The sequence below is a fragment of the Mauremys mutica genome, chromosome 15 (assembly GCF_020497125.1).
Source record: "Mauremys mutica isolate MM-2020 ecotype Southern chromosome 15, ASM2049712v1, whole genome shotgun sequence".
Lineage (NCBI taxonomy): Eukaryota > Metazoa > Chordata > Testudines > Geoemydidae > Mauremys > Mauremys mutica.
Window position 1 is genome coordinate 15,995,166 of NC_059086.1, and position 20,317 is coordinate 16,015,482.

A 20,317-nucleotide genomic window follows, 5' to 3' on the forward strand; every position below is an offset into this window, starting at 1 on the left:
ATGCCCCAAGCTGTGACTCAGAGAAAACCTCCTGCTGAAATGGTCCATGAGCTGATTCTGGACCCCAGGCAAGTGGTCGGCATCAGAGTGATCCTCTCCTTGATGTAGAACTGCCACAACCTGATTGCCTCTTGGCAGAGCACCCTGGAGTGTGCTCCCCATTTCTATTCACCTAATACCTCAAGGTGGTATTGTCAATAAGTATGTGAACCACTTAGTCACTGGTATGGTCCTGAAAAGCATAATATGCATTGCAGATGGCCCGAAGCTCCAGCACATCGATATGCAGAGAGGACTTCTGCTCCGACTGTAGGGCGGTGAAGAACTGGAATGGGTTACCTAGGGAGATGGTGGAATCTCCTTCTTTAGAGGTTTTTAAGGTCAGGCTTGACAAAGCCCTGGCTGGGATGATTTAGTTGGGTTTGGTCCTGCTTTGAGCAGGGGGTTGGACTAGATGACCTCCTGAGGTCCCTTCCAACCCTGAGATTCTATGATTCTATGACTGTAAACCTTGGACTTTAAGCAACCCCAGATGTGCTCCCCAGCCCATAAGGGAGGTGTTGGTGAAAACATTTCTGGTTGGTAAGGGCTAGACAAAGGGAACATCCTGAAAAACATTCTTGAGCACATCCAGCACTGCAGCGAGTCCAAGGCCAGTAGAGGGAAATGGAACAATCTGTGTAAGATGTGAAGAGCTGGACAATAAACTGTGCTGAGCCACGCATGAAGGGGGTGAAGCTTCAGCCTTGTGAATTGGACCACCTGCATGCAAGCAGGCATGTGGCCCAAGAGCCTCAAGGACTTCTGAGCTGTCTTGGAAGGCTGAGACTGCAGGTTGAGGTAAAGGTGGCAAATTGCCTGAAGGTGGTTGGTCAGCAGAAATTCTATCAAACTCATAGGCACTATTATGGCCCCATTGAACTCTATTTTCTGAGTGGGAACCAAAATTGACTTCCCAGTGTTTAGAATGAGATCCAGAGACTTGAGCAAGCACAGTGTAGTCTGGACGTGAGAAAGGACTTCGTCTCTGGACTTGCCCCTCAGTAACAAGTTGTCTCAATACAGGAAGATGTGTATCCCTTTCTTTCTGAGATAGTCCATGACAATAGCCATAAATTTGGTAAAAATCTGAGGGGCAGAAGAGAGTTCAAAGGGAAGAACTGTGTACTGAAAATGGTACTCCCTCATGATGAACAGAAGGAATTTTCTGTGGCTGGGAAAAATTGGCACATAAAAGTAGGCATCCTGAAGGTCCAGGGCAGCAAACCAGTCGTTCTGAGACAACACAGAGAAGACAGTTGATAGCGTGACCATTCAGAACCTCATACACCTGATATATTTGTTCTGGTTACCAACACTGAGAATGGGCCTTACCCTTCCCTTGATTTTGGGCACCAGAAAGTACTGGAAATAGAAACATTGACACTGGTGTTCCAGCAGAGCCTCCTGCACCACTTCCAACACCCACAAAGAGCAAACCTGCTTGAGAAGGAGTATATGGTGAGAGAGGTCCCTGGAGAGGGGATGGAGAGGACCTGGATGTCATGACTTGATTTGACGGCGCTTAGGACCCAGCTGTTGGTGGTGATGAGCCCTTACCGTGTAAAAGCAGGCCAGATGGTCCCCAAACAGAGGGGGCAGGGGAGCGAACAAGACCTTCTCATGATTATTGCCAATGCCATCACTCTCACTGAAATATCCACGACATCCAGCCCGGACTGCAAAGAACTATTAGCTACCAAACAGCCTTCAGTGACATATGCTCAAAATTCCTCCCTCGAAGCCACAGGCAGCTGGTCCGTGAATTTAGACATAGCCAAGTAGTTGATAAAGTCATACTTGGACAACATCACCTGCTGACTGGCAATTCACAACTGCAAGGAAGAGGAGGTGTAGATCTTCCTGCTCATTGTAATTCTGTATAAAAATGACTAATACACTAATGCAGTCACTATGGGTACAAAGTTGCAATAAATCTTATACAAAGTTTGTCATGTAAGGTATCACTAGAATAGTTATTAATTGCTAAGTATGATTATCTTGTTTATGCAGCAAAGAGTCTTGTGACACCTTATAGATTAACAGACGTTTGGGAGCATGAGCTTTCGTGGGTGAATACCCACTTCGTCGGATCTTGTTTATATGCATGTATCATCTTTGTATCTGAAGTTATGAATATTTTCTAAGTATTTGTATCCCAAACACGTGTTTTGTTCTTCAGTGACACCCTCCAGATGGGTTTACATCAGGGCTAGACAGCTGTGTGTTGATGGCCCATCAAGGACTCTCCACTCTCAAAATCGGCCATTGAAGAAACCCATCTCGCCCAGTAGGCCTTTCCTGTGGATGCCTCGGACAGTGAGGTCCAATGGCCGCCTGCCCTCTGTGATTCAGCAAAACATGTAGGGGCATGTGATATGCTCATGTGAATCTGGACTCCATTGTTGGTCAGTAACTTTCCACACACAGGAGTTGTGGCCTTTGTTTGGGACAGTAAATTTCCATGCACATAGCAGAGGATATAAAAGCTATCTGAGACATCTCCATTTTGGCCTTCATCTGCTCCAATTCTCTGGACTGTGGATTTATAAAAAAGGAGCATCTTGAACTATGGACTGAGGACCATCCAATCATTTGGAAGTTACCAGAGAGACTTTTGCAAGTCAGCAGTCTATTCCAACACTGTTACAAACCTCATATAAGGACTTTGCACTTATTTGTTATGTATATAATCTATTAATCATTTATAACTCTCTTCTTTCCTTTTATTAGTAAATCTTTAGTTGGGATTGGCTGACAGCATGATACTTGGGTAAGATCTGAGATACATATTGACCTGGGGGTAAGTGTTTGGCCCTTTGGGATTTCTAAGAACTTCATATCTCTTGAATTGGGTTATCAGTAACTTCTCACTTTATTAGACCTGTTTGTCTGGATGGGAGCCAAGGGCTGGAACGTCTAAAGGGGACTGTGCTTAGTTTCTGGTTAACTAGAGTGGTACTGCAGAAGCTCTCTTGATACTGGCTTGGTGAGTCTAATTATAGAATTAACCGCCAGTTTGGGAGGATTGTCTGCCCTGATTCTTGCAGTCTGCCCTGAGTGTGGCATTCTCAGTGTGGTACATCCCAAGCACCTGGCCACACACCTCAGGTCCATATGCGTAGAGTCCTTCTCACTGGAATGGATTTAAACCTGCCCTACTGGGCTTTATCATTCATCACAATTATGACCAGGGACTTTGAGGCTGGATGGGAGTAAAAACCCTCAAACCCCTTCATCGGAACGAAGCACTTTCCCATGCACTTAGCTGCAGGAAGTACTGAAGCTGGCATGCTCCAAATAACCTTAGCAGGCTCAAGGAGCTCATCTTAAATAGGGAGGGTGACCCTCCCAGGGGCAGACAGCTGCAGGATTTCCATTAAGTTGTGGGTGTTATGCTGAAGGAACTCTTCTTGAACACTTAGGGAAGCAGCCCAATGCTGCAAAAGGTCCTGGTATGCCTTGAAATCCTCCGGTACTGAAGGGAAGTAACAGCCCAAAACTGCAGAACCTTCTGGGGATGAAGATGAAGCAATTAACTGTGACAGAGCCAGATCCTACTCCAGGACTTATGGGCCCAGATAGGATGTCTCTGGAGACTCCTTGAGGGGAAGGGTCACTGGTACCTGGACCTGCAGTGGATTGATGGGGCATTGTAGCGGGGTGGTCACCTGCTCCTGCCTGGAAGGGCTTAAACCATCCCTTGGAGAGGGCTGGAGCTGGGAGCCTTAGGCTGGGCTGACTGGGAAGCAGCCTCAGGGGGTGGCCATGCCCCAATCAGGCCACAGCTGGCTCTTATAAGGGGGCAGTTGGCCAGGAGCAGACAGTCTCTCTCTGCTTCCAGAGGGAGAGGGGCCTGGCTGCTGGGAAGCTCAGGGTACCTGGAGTGAGGCAGGGCTGGGGAAAGGCCAGAGGGTCTGAGGAGCTCCAGGCTGGTAACTCCCCAGGCTTCAGGGCCTTGTCCAAGGCCCCATAGAGGTACTGGGTTGAAGAGAAAGGCAGTAGGTTCAAACCCCCTTGCCTGTGATGAGTGGCTTATATTGCAGTCTGCCCCAGGAAGCGAGGGACTAGTTGGTGACTGGCAGTATCCTATGACTGAGGCAAGGTGGGGATATGGAGTGGGGGTTCCCTGGGGAGGAGAGACCCCGTGACTGAGGGGTGTACTGCCAGAGGCAGCACACCAGATAATGGGGCACTGGAGTCCAGGGAGGGACATGGGGGCCAAGTGGCAGTGGGACATCAGGCTGCAGAGGGTGCTCCAAGGCTGGCAGAAGAGCTAATTCCCAGGACGCCAGCAGGAGGCGCCATATGGGTGAGTCCCACACATTTACAAGTGGTGGAGTATTCGGGCATAGGCGGTCCACCCCTGATACAAGTGGGCAAGGCAGGACAGCGGGACTATTGCCCGTACGTAAGGACAAGGAGACAATGTATCCCAGGTACACTGGGGGTTATTATGTGGAGACTCCAGGTGCCATCCCAGGCTCAGCCCCGGGATCAGTGCCCCAGTGGAAGGGAGCAGACAACCTGCAGGGACTCCAGAAGGCCCAGGAGAGACTGCGAGAGGTGCAGAGGGCCCTCCACGACCAGAAGGGCCCGCTGGTGGAGGAACAGCGGGTCCTGACCCAACTCCTTCGGCAGGAATTCCAAAAGGACCATGGTGGACGTGAGCAGCGAAGCACCAAGGTCAGGAGGCCTGTGGCAGGGCGCAGGGCTTGCAACGCCTGCTAACAGACGAGGCATTTAAATACGGGACTGTCCCTATAGGGGTGGGGGCAGGGCACTGCAGCCCCAGTAGGGACAAGGAGAGGTCCTGAGAACAGTCAGCCGGGTGAAGGAACCCAGTCGACTGCTGACCTGTTGGGCCTGTGGGCAACCATGCCGCATGCGGAGGACATGCCCAGGCCCAACGTGGAAGGTCTACGTCAGTCCCGGCAAGGGGACAGAACCCCAAAGGGAACATGGGAAGCCCCAGGCAGCACGGAGGCGGGGAGCCTGCTGGAGCTGCTGGGTACCCGAACATATTAGGAGGCACTGCTCCCTCAGGGGAACTGAGCGGAGACCAGAGGAGATGCTTGTGGGCCCAAAACGGACAGAACTGGAGAAGGTGGTGGCCGGGATGGAGAGGACCCCCAAAGGAGGCTGGAACCCAGACCATTGCCATGCCAGTTACAGAGAGAGAGACCCAGATGGAGTGGCCCAGCAGGAGACCAGGACCCAGGTGGTCAGAGAACAGAGCACCAAATGGACCCAGGCCCTGAGGGTGGAGGGTCAGGGAGATGCCGACCTATGGGTGCGGCTGGAGGCTGCAGAGCGGGCTCTCTGCGAGGCCGAAGCAAGTGTGATGGACCTCGCTAATGAATATGCGGCCATGGTGAACGAGGAGACCCGTTTGCAGAAGAAGCTGGAGGAGTCTGAAAAGAAGTGGGTGGCTCTGGAGGCCCATGGGCGACTGGTCCAGGCCAGGAGACTCCCCTACCCCCAGGGGTGGTGATCTTGAGGGGTGTGTGTGTAGCCGGGTGGTCACCTGCTCCTGCCTGGAAGAGCTTAAACCAGCCCTTGGAGAGGGCTGGAGCTGGGAGCCTTAGGCTGGGCTGATTGGGAGGCAGCCTCAGGGGCTGGCCATGCCCCAATCAGGCCGCAGCTGGCCCTTATAAGAGGGCAGTTGGCCAGGAGCAGACAGTCTCTCTCTGCTTCCAGAGGGAGAGGGGCTTGGCTGCTGGAAAGCTCAGGGTACCTAGAGTGAGGCAGGGCTGGGGAAAGGCCAGAGGGTCTGGGGAGCTCCAGGATGGCAACTCCCCAGGCTTCAGGGCCTTGTCCAAGGCCCCATAGAGGTACTGGGTTGAAGAGAGAGGCAATAGGTCCAAACCCCCTTGCCTGTGATGAGTATCTTATATTGCAGTCTGCCCCAGGGAGCGGGAGGCTAGTTCGTGACTGGCAGTAGCCTATGACTGAGGCGAGGTGGAGATAGGGGGTGGAGGTTCCCTGGGGAGGAAAGACCCTGAGACTGAGGGGTGTACTGCCAGAAGGCGGCACCCCAGATAACGGGGCACTGGAGTCCAGGGAGGGACACAGGGGCTAAGCAGCAGCGGGACACCAGCCTGCAGAGGGTGCTCCAAGGCTGGCAGAAGAGCTAATTCCCAGGATGGCAGCAGGAGGCGCCACAGGGGTGAGTCCCACACACTTACAGGCATCAAGGGGGCCCAGCAGAGCTGTGTGCATGTAGGGGGCCCAGCACTGTGATAGCAGGGATTTTGAAGGTCAGAAGTGAGATATAGCCACATAATTACATAGAGGAAGTTTGCCCAGCTCCTGATTAAGTCCAACTAATCCATATGCACCAAATTCACTCTCTATTAGTAAGGATGATGCTTAAATGTTAGCTAAAAACACTGCAGTGTTTGTACATTTCTAGGGGAAGAGGAGATATTCATGAAGGTGACTGAAGTCCATATATTCTGCGCGTTAAGTTTCCTATCTTGTTATAGTGTGAAAGAACAGACACAGTTTACTGTCAGTTGTCCAATTACCTGACTTCAAGGCCTGCTTCTCTTTCTCCGCAGTCTCTGAAATGGGGAAGAGAAAAGAATAATAGAATCAAAGAGTCACAGGACTGAAAGGAACCTCAAGAGGTCATCTAGTCCAGTCCCCTGCACTCAAGGCAGAACTAAGTATGATCTAGACCAAGTGTTCTCAAACTTGGGCTGCGGCTTCTTCAGGGTAAGCCCCTGGTGGGCCACGGGACACTTTGTTTACCTGGCCAGGCCACCACTACCCACAGCTCCCATTGTCCGGGAACAGCGAACCGCAGCCAGTGGGAGCTGTGAGTGGCCGTACCTGTGGATGCTCAGGTAACGAAAGCGTCTCGCTGTCAGCCAGAGGCTTACCCTGAAGAAGCCATAGCACAAGTTTGAGAACCCTTGATCTAGACCATCCCTGACAGGTGTTTCTCTAACCTGCTCTTAAAAGTCTCCAATGATGAAGATTCCACAACCTCCCTAGGCAATTTATTCCAGTGCTTAACTACCAGGACACTTGGAAAGATTTTCCTAATGTCCAACCTAAAATGCCCTTGGTGAAATTTAAGCCCATTGCTTCTTGACATTTTCTCAGAGGTTAAGGAGAACAATTCTTCTCCCTCCTCCTTGTAAACACTTTTTATGGACTAGAAAACTGTTATCATGTACCCTCTCAGTCTTCTCTTCTCCACATTAAATAAACTCATTTTTTTTTCAATCTTCCCTCATAGGTCCTGTTTTCTAGATCTTTAATCATTTTAGTTGCTCTTCTCTGGACTTTCTCCAATTTGTCCACTTTTTTCCTGAAATGTGGCACCCAGAACTGGACACAGTATTCCATTTGAGGCCTAATCAGCATGTAGTAGAGCCGAAGAATTACTTCTTGTGTCTTGCTTACAAGACTCCTACTAATACATCCCAGAATGATGTTTGCTTTACAGATGCCCCCCGACTTACGCAAACGTTCCATTCCGGAAAGCCTTGCATAACTCAAATTTTGCATAAGTTGGAAATGTATACCCGTATGTTATGCAAAAATTTCCACAACTTGAAAATCCTATTTCTGGCTTATGGAACATTTTCTGTAAGTCCAAATTTGTGTAAATCGGGTCTTGCGTAATCCAGGAGCATCTGTACTTGGAACAGTGTTACACTGTTGACTCATATTTAGATTGTGATCCACTATGACCCCCAAACTCCTTTCTGCAGTACTTCTTCCTAGGCAGTAATTTCCCATTTTGTTGTGTGCGACTGATTGTTCCTTCCTAAGTGTAATACTTCGCATTTGTTCTTATTGAATTTCATCCTATTTACTTCAGACCATTTCTCCAGTTTGTCCAGATCATTTTGAATTTTAATCCTATCGTCCAAAGCTCTTGCAATGCCTCCCAGCTTGGTATTGGCTGCAAACTTTATGTGTAATCTCTATGCCATTATCTAAATCACTGATGAAGATATTGAACAGAACTGGACCAGAATTGATCCCCAGAGACCCTATTCAATATGCTCTTCCAGTTTGACTGTGAACAGCTGATAACTACTCTCTGGGAACGGTTTTCCAACCATTTATGCACCCACCTTATAGTAGCTCCATCTAGGTTCTATTTCCCTAGTTTGTTTTAAGAAGGTCATGCGAGACAGTATCAAAAGCCTTACTAAAGTCAAGATACACCACATTTACTGCTTAGCCCCATCCACAAGGCTTGTTACCCTGACAAAGAAAGCTATCAGGTTGGTTTCACATGATTTGTTCTTGACAAATCCATGATGACTGTAATTTATCACTTTATTATCTTCTCCATTATCTTTCCAGGTACTGAAGTTAAACTGACTTTTCTGTAATTTCCTGGGATCTCTTTATTTCCCTTTTTATAGATGAGCAGTATATTTGCCCTTTTCCAATCCTCTGGATTCTACTACTAAACTTTTTGGTGAATACTGAAACAAAAAATTCATTCAGCACATCTGCCATTTACACAGTTTCTGTTATACAGAGTTAGACACAATGCTGTGTGATTCTGTGTGCCCCATAATGAATGGGGTTAGTTACAGACTCCCCAGAGCCACACTCCCAGCCCCAGTGCATGAACCAGCAGCTTGAATAGGAGTGGGGCTGGCGGTTAATGATTTGCACCAACACACAGGAGCCCTGGGATTTGCAAACCATCTAACCTTGATGGAAGACGAAGGTCTGGATCCCGATACAAATCTGACATTTTCAACACTTCTGTCATTGGGAAATTCCTTTTCTGTGTTAATAACAGCCCTTTGCAGCATCGAAACTACGGACTCCACGTGTATCTAGGGGATGGTTGTTTATATGATCGGGGCTCAGGGCTGGGTACACAACAAAGCATGGAAATGTGTGCCTGAGTCTGGTCGCTTGCTCCTCTCCACATTCTCAGAAATAACCCAGAAGAGCCTGCACTCCAGCAGTCATCTATAGAAAGTGGCTGGCCCCCTTCTGCAGCATCAGAACAATGTGATTGGCATTGGATTGCCAAAGGCCAGGTGACACTTGCCTGTCTATCCAGACATGAGAGCAGAGAGCTCACAGTGCTGCCGTGGGACTGGGGTGACTCAGATTTTGGCCCAAACTGTTCACTCAGCCCTGCCCTGCAGTGTCGCTGCTTCCATATCTGCTCAGCACCGTGTGTGGCTGGGAGCCTCTACCCAGGGGTTCTAATGGGGGTGGATGTTCTTACCAAGCTTCTCACGCAGCTTCTGGCAATCTGGGGAGAGAAGAAAAGGAGACCATCATGAGTTCAGTGTTGTCATTCTAAGCACAGCTATGTGGGGTTATTCCAAATTCTGGGTACATGTGCACTGCAGCTGAGAGGGTGATACCAGTTTTGGCAGGCAGACAAGTGCGAGTTCTGCTCAATCTAGTGCGCTAAAAGTAGCCGGGTAGCAATAGTAGCACGTTCAGTGGCCTGGGCTAGCTACTCAAGTACAAACCCACTCACACAGACGTGAGTACATAGTTGCACAGCTACCCTAATCCTCTGCCCCTGCTCCTCCAGCAACACTGCTATTGTTATCACACAAACTCCATCTAACAAGTGTCTGACTACCCCAGCTGGGAAGGTCACTCCCAGCTGCAGTGTAGAGGTACCCAATGAGCCAAAGGTCTCAGAACTGACAGGACATGGTAGACAAAACTGTTGTTAATGAACAACAGACAAGGTCCCAGGTCAGCCCTTACCAGAGCCCACAAATTGCCCGAGGGGCAGCACCTCCGGCTGTTGGCATTGCCAGAATTGAGGGGAGGGAGCATCACACCAGAACCCATCACCTAGAGAGAGGCCTGCACTGCTGCAGCCTGTCACCCGGCCTCAGACCTCCTATTTCTGTGCCGTGCCCAATCCCTTTGTGGTTTTCATTCACAAAAGTGGGTAACTCTAGGGTTAGTGGTTGGCAACCACTTAGCTGGGGAAGGGTCTGTGGGGGCGTGTGGCACTGGATTTACTGTTGACCCCTAGAGCCTTGGTGTCAGATCCTGTCCCAGCTCTTGTGGGAATAATGCGAGTGTGGGGTCCCATCAGAGTGCACCTCACAAAGCCCACACAGAGCATAGTGTGGTTTGGAGGCTTTGTTCATTTGAGTCCCAGGCCTAGAGTAGGATGTGGGGAAACAGGACAGGACTGAGGAGCTGAGGGCTGGGATAGCAAGGAAACTGTGGGTGGAGACTGAGGGATGGCAACAGAGCTGGGGCTGGGGGAGGAAGCCCAGGGCTGGGTTAGCACAGGGCTGTAGGCAGTGGTACCCCCTGCACAGCTCAGTTCCAGGTCCCCTACCAGTGACCTGGCATGTAGGGTGTGTGTGAGGGCAGGCGGGGTGGGTGGGTAACGGGACTGGACAGCACTGTGGAGCACAGATCTGGATAACAGGGAGGCAGGGTGGGGATTATGCGGCACTGGTGGTACACTGATGCTGTGGGGAGGCAGTGGGTGAGCATTGAGGGGCAGTGGTGAGCTGGGTGCAAGTGGGGAGCCCAACATTGGGATAGCAGCCATTTTGCAGGTCAGAACTGAGATATATCCACAAATCTGCATGGAGGAAGTTTGCCCAGCCCCTGACTCAGGACTTGTCTAACCAACTTTGTAGTTCAGTGTATGGGGATATGATTTGCAGAATGCACCAAAGTGCTGCACTGTAACCATCCACTAAAGAAGGCCTGCACAACATACGACCTGCAGGCCGCATGCGGCCTGCGTGGGCTCACTGTGTGGCCCACAGGGGGAGGGGGGAGTGAGTAGGCAAGCGGTGGATGAGGCAGGGGGCAGGTGAGGCAAGGGAGGGGGACTGAGGAAGCGAGCGGGCAGGCAGTGGCGGGAGGCAGGTGAGCCTGTGGCTGGCCCCAGGTCACCTCCGCTCCACCTCCTCCCTGAATGCCCTGCCCCACTTCCCCCTTTCCCCCCACCCGCTTCCCGCAAATCAGCTGTTTGCACGAGAAGCCTGGGAGGGAAGAGAAGCGGTGTGGCAGCTTTGCACTCAGGCCCAGGGAGGCGGAGATGGAACCAAGGTGAGCTGGGGCGGGGAGGGCCGCCCGCACCACACCAGGTAACCCAGCGGGGAGGGCGCACAGGGGAGCCGCTCCCCACCCCAGCTCACCTCCCCTCTGCCTCCACCTCAGCTGAGCGTGAAGCCGCCGCTTCCTTCTGAGCCCTCCCAGGCTTCCTGCACGAACAGCTGATTCGCCGGAAGCGGAGGGGCTGCGAGCTCGGCCTGGCCCGGTGCTCCAGACGCTGCACGGCAGTGACGTGGCCCAGCTCCAGGCAGCGCAGTAGTGAGGCAGGGAGCAGGGAGAGGTTGGATGGGGGCAGGGGAGTTTGGGGGGGTGGTCAAGGTGGGGAGGTGGATAGGCATCGGAGTGGTCAGAGGGCGGGGAACAGGAGGGTTGAATGGGGGCAAGGGTCCCAGGGGGGCTGTCAGGAAGGAGGGGGAGGGTAGATGGCGGGGGGCAGTCAGGGGCAGGGGTTCCAGGGTGGGCAGGGGACAGGGAGAAGTGGTGGTTGGATGGGGCAGGAGTTCCGGGGAGTCCATCAAGAATGAGAGGAGGGGTTGGATGGGGTGGCGGAGGGCAGTCAGGCGACAGCGAAGGGGGGCGGATGGGGCAGGGGTCCTGGGGAGGCATCAAGGAACATGCGGCAGGAGTCCCGGGGCGTGGGGGCGGGCCACGACCCCCTTGTGGGGTGAGGAGGGAACTGGTTTTTAAGATTTTGGCAGCTCATCACTGGCCAGTGGGTGGGAAGCTGAGGAGGCAAGCGGGTGGGCATTGGCAGGGGGTGAGTATGCGAGCTGGGAGGGCGGGGCTGAAAAGGCGAGCGGGGGTGGGGCACGTGAGCCGGGAGAGTGGGGGTCTGAGGAGGTGAGCAGGCGGGCATTGGCAGGGGGGCATGTGAGCCGGGGGAGTGGGGGTCTGAGGAGGTGAGCAGGCAGGCAGTGGCAGGGGGGGTAGGTGAGCCGTGGTGGATGGGGGGCTGAGGATGTTAGTGAGCGGGCAGTGGCAGGGGGGCAGGTGAGCCAGCAGCGTGGGAGGGGAACTGAGGAGGCGAGCAGGGAGTGGGGGGCTGAGGAGACGAGCTACGAGTGGGTGGCTGACCTGTTCTACTGATCTGGTCTGGCTCCCATCCCCTCTCCAAGGGTTGCAGCTGTCTGGAGGTGCTGCCTTCCACGCCTTCCTCAGTCACACCTCATTCACTCAACGGGTCAATTGATTACAAAGTGGGGGGAAGAGCTTATTCTACTTCTAGCAAAAAGACATTTTTCTTTTACCTTAATTATACTACCATAGGGGCCTGCTATCACATATTACCAAGGTTCAATATTGCTGTTTCGCCGGGGCGGCGCTGGAGAAGGAGGGTTTGTTTCCGTGGGAGGGTGAGGCTTGGATAGGATTGTTTTGGGAGGGCTGGGCAGCGCTGGGGGGTTGTTTTTGCAGTGCGGGTGGTGCTGGGGGGGTTGTGGTTTAGGGGGGCTGGGCGGTGCTGGGGGAGGTGTTTTGGCAGCACTGTGGGGGTTCAGCGGGGCTGAGGTGGGGATTCGGCCTTCAGCTGTTTTCTTGGAGTAATATGGCCCTCGCTGCTTTACGAGTTGTGCAGGCCTGCACGAAAGGATACCTACTTCGGCCTGAGGGGATGTAGCTGTCCCATGTGGATGTTGCTGGTGCACACTAAATGGTACCTAGATCACACTGACGTAGTCCTCTTCACATGCGAGTATATAAATACAAACTAGGAAGCTTTCAGTTCACACTCAGAGCATTCACACAGGATTGTTATAGCGTAGCACTTTGGTTTATGCTGCTATTCACACCCTGTAATCTGAACCACTGGGCAGTGTAGACCTAGCCGGAGTCTTGCCATTTCAGATGCATTAAATTCACTCTATGTTGTTAAGGACAATAGTGAAATAGTGAGCTGCAAATAGTGAAATAGTGAGCTGCAAATGCTGCCATGTTTCCTTATTTCTAGGGCAAGGGGAGATGGTCATGAAGGAGACTCAAGTACATAAATTGTATGAGAATTTTTCTTTCTCGTTACAGTATGAAAGCACAGACACACGTTTACTACAGGATTAGACAAGTACCTGATTCATAAGCCTTGCTCTGCACATCTGAAATAGGGAGGAGGATAGAAGAGTTAGACACAGAGACATGCTGTGTGCCCCATACTGACTAGGGTTAGTTACAGACTCCCCACAGCCACAGTCCCAGCCCCAGTGCAGGAACCAGCAGCTTGGATAGAAGGGGGGCTGGCGGTTAGTGATTTGCACCAACACAAATTAGACCTGGGATTTGCAAAGCATCTAACCTTGATGGAAGATGTGGGTCTGGATCCCGATACAGCTCTGAAATTCTCTACCCTTCTATTTAAGGGGAATTCCTTTTCTGTGTTCCTAACAGCCCTTTGGAGCATCAAAGCTACACACTCCAGGTATAACTAGGGTATAGATAGACGTGTAGACAATTGGGTCTTGAAGGGTTAAAATCCATGTGCATTTTGTATAACAACCTGGTATATAGATTGTGCCAGCTCTTTTTCAGACCCAAAGTCCAGAGTATGGTCAAGGGACCAGAGGCCTAGCAAATAGTGACCAGCTAAGAGAAAGCTGGGGTAAACAGAAAGCCTTGCTTGCTAAGATAGGCCTGGTCAGCAAATTGCCAGGTGTTGGAGCTAAGAACTAAATAATTGTGTCTTATTCAGAGTTGCAGATTGAACAAAGAAGCCCTGTTTTGGTTGTTATTTTCTTCTGTAGGGAACGTTCTTCCCACAGATCCAACCTTGAGTTTATGAAAAGGTTGGCACAAGGCAGTATAGAGGGGAGGGATAGCTCAGTGGTTTGAGCATTGGCCTACTAAACCCAGGGTTGTGAGTTCAATCCTTGAGAAGGCCACTTAGGGATCTGGGGCAAAAATTGGTCCTGTTAGTGAAGGCAGGGGGCTGGACTTGATGACCTTTCAAGGTTCCTTCCAGTTCTAGGAGATTGGTACATCTCCAATTATTACCTATATGGCATCCTTCCACCTCCCCTTCCAAGGGACCAATGCCTGCCTTAAGACACACTGAAGACAATCTTTATTGCCATATACTTTCACTGTTTCTTTGCATTAATCCCTAGGAATGTACTTGTTGGACAATCAAAGGAGTTGTTCCATTGCTATGGACCCCAAATCAGAATTCAACATATATATTTTATACTAATAACATTTTAATAAATAATGTATTTTATTTATGTATGTATTTTAATAAATAATAACAAGTATTAATTACATGTTAACTTCCTAATTGAGACCGTGGGTGGAGACATTATATAACCTGTTAACCATTGGCTAATGTGCTATCTTGTCTTGCTGCATAACCTATCCAGGGGTGTGGGACTGCCTACCCCGTCACTTTCCCCCGCCAATGGAAAATCTATATATTCTATTGTAATCAATTGATTGACAGTGTCTCTGAGCCTAATAAGCAAGGTGACACTCCGCCAGCGCTGTGTGTAATAAACTCCAATGCTTGACCTCTTCACAGTGTGGATTTATGTCCTTCAGGGCTCATATCAGGGATCTGGCCTTGGCAACAAAGCATGGAAAGATGAGCCTAAGCCTAGTCTCTTGCTCCTCTCCACATTCTCAGAAATAGCCCAGAAGAGCCTGCACTCCAGCAGTCATCTATAGAAAGTGGCTGGCCCCCTTCTGCAGCATCAGAACAATGTGATTGGCATTGGATTGCCAAAGGCCAGGTGACACCTGCCTGTCTATCCAGACATGAGAGCAGAGCACTCACAATGATGCCGTGGGACTGGGGTGACTCAGATTTTGGCCCAAACTGTTCACTCAGCCCTGCCCTGCAGTGTCGCTGCTTCCATATCTGCTCAGCACCATGTGTGGCTGGGAGCCTCTCCCCAGGGGCTCTAATGGGGGTGGATGTTCTTACCAAGCTTCTCACGCAGCTCCTGGCATTCTGGAGAGAGAAGAATGGGAGACCATCATGAGTTCAGTGTCGTTCTAAGCACAGTGATGTGGGGTTATTCCAAATTCTGGGTACATGTGCACTGCAGATAAGAGGGTGATACCAGTTTTGGCAGGCAGACATGTGTTAGCTCTGCTTGAGCCAGTTTGCTAAAAGCAGCAGGGCATTCATGGTCAGCAGGTGCAGCAGCTTGGGCCCACTGCTCAAGTACAAACCTGCCCAGACCCTCTGTGTACATACTTGGCAGCTTCCCTGAGCTGCTACCCTTGCTACTCCCAGCCACACTTCTATTGTCAGTGCATTGACTCAAGCAGAGCTATCATGTGGGTCTGAGAAGCAAGGGCAGCTTGCCCTGGCAGTCGCGGAGGGAGCACTAGGACCCTGTGGTGGCAGTTAATGCAGACAGGCAGCATGGAGCTGCAGGGGATGCGGAGAGACAAACACTCTGCTCCAGGACCCAGGGAGGTGCATGGGGGCAGCAAAGGGGAGCCGGGGCACACTCAGGGAAGGCGCAAGGGGGCAGCAGGGGGGAGACCCGGCCCCAAACATTCGTGGAGCCAGACTACCGGACCCTCAATTTTGCTGGAGCCCGGAGGTGGAGTCAGAGAGAGAGAGAATGCTCCATTTTCTTGCTGGTAGCTACTGCACTTTTTCTTACTGGTCCTCCGTACTGGCGCATACCCGCTTACTTTCACCTCTGTTTCCAGGGCAGGGGGAAAAGATCATGAAGTGTGTGGGGTGATTTTTCTATCCCATTATATTGTGAAAAGAGAGACACACGTTTACTAGGGTTTAGCCAAGTACCTGATTCCGAGGTCTTCTTCTCAGTCTCTGAAATGGGGACGAGAAACGAGTAAGACCCAGAAACACACACTGGGTGGTGCTGTATACTTCCTTATCACTGGGGTTAGTCACAGACATCCCACACCTGCACTCCCAGCCCCAGTGCAGGAGCCAGCAAGTCTGATAGGAGCAGGGCTGGTGGTTAGTGATATGCACTAACATTCAGGAGACCTGGAGAGTTTCTCATGCCTTAGTCCTTGTCTAAACATACACTTGATCCAATTTAACTAATTAGGTATCTAAACGCACCTTGAGTTAACCCAGTGCAGGGCTGTGTGTGGCACAGGCCTTGGGCTGGTGTAGCAGGGCCAGTAGAACCATGGGGGTGGGGTCAGTTACTCCACAGTGACCCCTCTGGCTAGTTACAGAACAGCACTGATTGCTAGGGGAGTCCTATCCAGCCCTCCCCAGCTGGAGGAATGGTGGCCACAAGGGGGCATGGCAGAGGGCAAAGGAGATGAGAGGGGGATCCTCAGGAATATTCTGAGTTGTGATTGACGGGAGAACCCCAGTCAACATGCTGGCATGTTGTACCCAGTCTCTGCACCTTTCATCTGTATTTCCCTGCATGTGTGTGCAGTGCCCAGCAGAACGGGTCAGCACCACTCAGCACCATCACAATGCAAGCCAACATTGTTCTTAAATATTGAAAAGTTCACAGTGGAATAAATTAGACATGTGCAGTTATGTACCAGTACTACTGTGTCTATTAGCACATCTCAAGAGAGTGAATGTCACAGATTCACAGAGTTTCAGGCCAGAAGGTACCATTAGATCATCTCCTCTGACCTGCTGTGTAACACAGGCCAGAGAATCTCACCCATTTTTTCCTGCACTGAGTCCAATAATTGGGTTTTTCTACAGCAGCTTCTAGAAAGGTGCCCAATCTGGAGTTGAAGCCATCAAGAGATGAAGAACTCACGACTGCCTTGGGGAGTTTGTGCCAGTGGTTAAATACCCTCCCTGTGTCCTGTGCATTCAACAGTCACAGGGATGGAATCATTTCACATAGTGTCATTGACCTTTCAGTGTTGTTTCCTTTCAGGAGAAAGAGCCACCGAGCAATTGCCCAGGGTTGCAGAATCTGACCCAGAATTGTCACTGCAATAGCCCATCTCACTGCTGCAGCCACATGCAGGGAATCTCACAAGCACTGGCCCTTGGGTTTCTGCTGCAAACTACACATTTGCCAACCTGTTACCGTCAGCATGTGTGAGAACATGGGGGAGGTGAGGATTCCCTAGAGAGAGACCTCCCGGCTCCATTCCTTTCATTGCACGGAGCCCACAGATAACACCAAGTGTCACAGAGCTCACACATCTCAAAAGACAGAGCAAGAGATAGAGCAGGAGACCTACCATTAATGAACAGAGCCTTCTCTTTAGAGGGTTTCTTCTTAGAGGCCTTTTGCTTTGCTGTGAGACAGAGAATCAGACATTGCAGTGAGACAGGGAAAGAAGGGGAAACACTGAGTAATACACTAATACAGGTGGGGACGGGGACCTCAGTGTTTTTGTTAGTTTGGTTTATTTCCTAATACAAATACAAGGTAAATATCTGAACATTAAAATGCCCCCATGCCCCAGCCCAGTGCCCTCTAGGGCCGGGCTCTAAACATGCAAATAACACATTCTCATTACCTGTGTATCCAAGATATGCACAAGCTCCAGCAGCAATGAGAACCAGAGTGAACAATACCCAGAATGCAGCCAGCCAGGGAGAAACACGGGGGAAGATGTCACCTGGCAAACAGAGAGTGCAGTGTGTGAGGAGCATGGTCCCATCCTGGAGCTGGAGAATGGGGTTTGCCACTTGGTTTGACAGATGAGTCCTGGCCCAGGGACTCCAGAAAATTGTGGGAATGAAGGAAACGTCCTCTCCATACTCAAATCACAGCCACATATGGAGCCATTGAAACTGGAGAAGACAGCGCAACATCAGTTCCAAGAACCAGGGCTCTGCTCTGCCCAAGTCCCTCCTGCTGCTACAAGCCAACAGCCAGAGACTCTATGCCCAGCCTGCCCAGCCTTGCCTGCACCAGCTGGCTGTTCGGATGGTCACTGTCACACAGCTCCCAGTTCTCAGTCACCACCTCCAGTCCAGATACGTTCAGCAGAGAACAATTGTTTTCCTAGTTGGCCCCTGTTAGTTCATGTTATTAGTTCATGGATTCATAGATGTCAAGGCCAGAAGGGGCCATTATGACCATCTAGTCAGACCTCCTGTATAACATGGGCCAGAGACCTTCCCTCCTGATTCCTGCATCCAGCCCAGAACATCTGTTCCAGCCCAAGCGGATTTTATAGAAAGAGATGCCTAGTTTGGGTTGAAAGATACCAAGTGATGGAGAATCCATCATGTCTCTAGGTCAGTTCTTCCAATGGTTAATTCCCCTCACTGTTAAAAACTGCACCATATTTCTAGTCTGAATTTGTCTAGCTTCAACTTCCAGCCATCAGATCTTGTTCTGCCTTTGTCTGCGAGATTAGAGAACTACCTACTGTCAGAAATCTCCTTCCCTTGTAGGTACTTACAGACTGTGATCAAGTCACCTTTTAACCTTTCCTCGGATAAGCTCTATAACTTGAGCTCCCTACGTTTCTGACTGTGAGGCAGGTTTCCAGACCTCTAATTGTTCCTGTAACTAGTTTATGAGCACTTTCCAATATGTCAAGATCCCATTTGAATGTGTGGACATGGGAACTGGACACAGAATACCATAGTAGTCTTATACAGAGGAAATGTCATCTCCTTTCTGCTGCTAGATATTCTCATTTACACATTCAAGCAGAGGTGATGACTTTCTATGTTCCTGGGGGGTGCTCGACTCCACTCTACTCTAGTCTCCACTCCAACTCCATCCCTTCCCCTAAGCCCACACCCCTGCCCTGCCCCGTCCCAACTCTTCCTGCCCTGCTCTGCTCCCTCCCCCTGCCTCTTCCTGCCAGTGCTCCTCCCTCTCCACCCCAAGTGCCTCCTGCATGCCACTGAAGAGCTGACCACTGGTGAGCGGGAGGCCCTGGGGGTGGGGTAGGGGGAGGATCTGTTCCACGGGGCTGCTGGTGGGTGCTGAGCACCCACTATTTTTTTCCCCTGGATGCTTCTGCCCCATAGCACCCATAGGGTCAGTGCCTATTTATTCAAGGGTTGCATCTTAGCTGCAGCATCGCTCTGGGAGCTCGTGTTCAAGTCCTTTTCAGAGTCACTGCTTTCCAGGATACAGTCTCCCATACTGTAACTGTGACCTATACTCTGTTTGTAGAGGTGCAATCTTGCAGTTGGCCATGTTGAAATTAATGTGTGAAAAAGTGGGAATGTGTATAATATTTTTTATGAAGGCTATGTGTGCCTCAGTTTCCCTACAGGCTGTATTGTTACTTATTGTGGGGAAAGGTCTGCTCTCTGGGCAGGCTAAAACACAGGTGTGAATGGTGTTTAGCTGTCTGTAGCCCTAGGTCTGATATCAGTGGAACATCTGAAAAGACAATGGCAAATCCAGTCACCAGGTCTTTTATACCTAGTAACCAATGACCATGGATGACCCACATCTCGTCAGGAAGCCAAGTTTTCCCTGCTGGGGAACAAAGGACAGGGTTGGGTGAGGTGGAAACTAAGTATGGGCTGCAGGAAGCAGCCGGGGCACACCTGAACTGGGACAGAGAGGTCAGATGTCCAGCTCATTGATAAAACTATTGAATAGCATTGACTCACCTGAGAGGTGAATGGCTGATTGTCGCTCAGTCTCCAGCAGGCCATTCCGCACTATGCAGCTGATGTCTCCATTGTCTTCTCCTTCTGTGACAGTGACATGACTCACAACACTATACAAGTTCTCCCTGTCCTGAGTCACGTTGGTCACAATCTCCATCGACAGGTTCTGCCCGTTCTTTCCAACCCACTGGAGTTCAGGTTTGGGGAACCAGCCTGTGGTTCTACAGGCCAGACCGATCCCCTGATCCTGGGGGCCCAGCACGTCAATGAACACTGGAGCCACAGCTGCAGGAAGAGACAGAGGGTGTGTGTATCAGGAAATCGTGTCTTTGGTAACACCATGTGATTCCCCAGCTACAGCTGGATATAGGGAGCTGTGACTGGAAAGCTCCATTCCCATATATGCAATGCCTTCCTGTGACCCCTCATCCTGACAATTGAGGAAATTAAATAATATCACCTTGCATTTCCATAGAGCACTATGCACTGCAGGCTCATAGTGGAATGTGCAGGGTGAAACTGCTTCACAGAGATCACAAAACTTGCTGCTGAAATGCAGCCACTTCTGGGGTGAAGTCAAACAGCTGTCAAGATCTTCAGCACAGAGCAGAAGATGAGGGTTGGTGACACTGCCTACATCACTGCTTCCACACCTCCTGTGCCACCCTCCTAAATACTGTCCCCTCTGGAGTCCTTCTCCTACACTGGTAATGGTGCCCAGACCATACCACCACC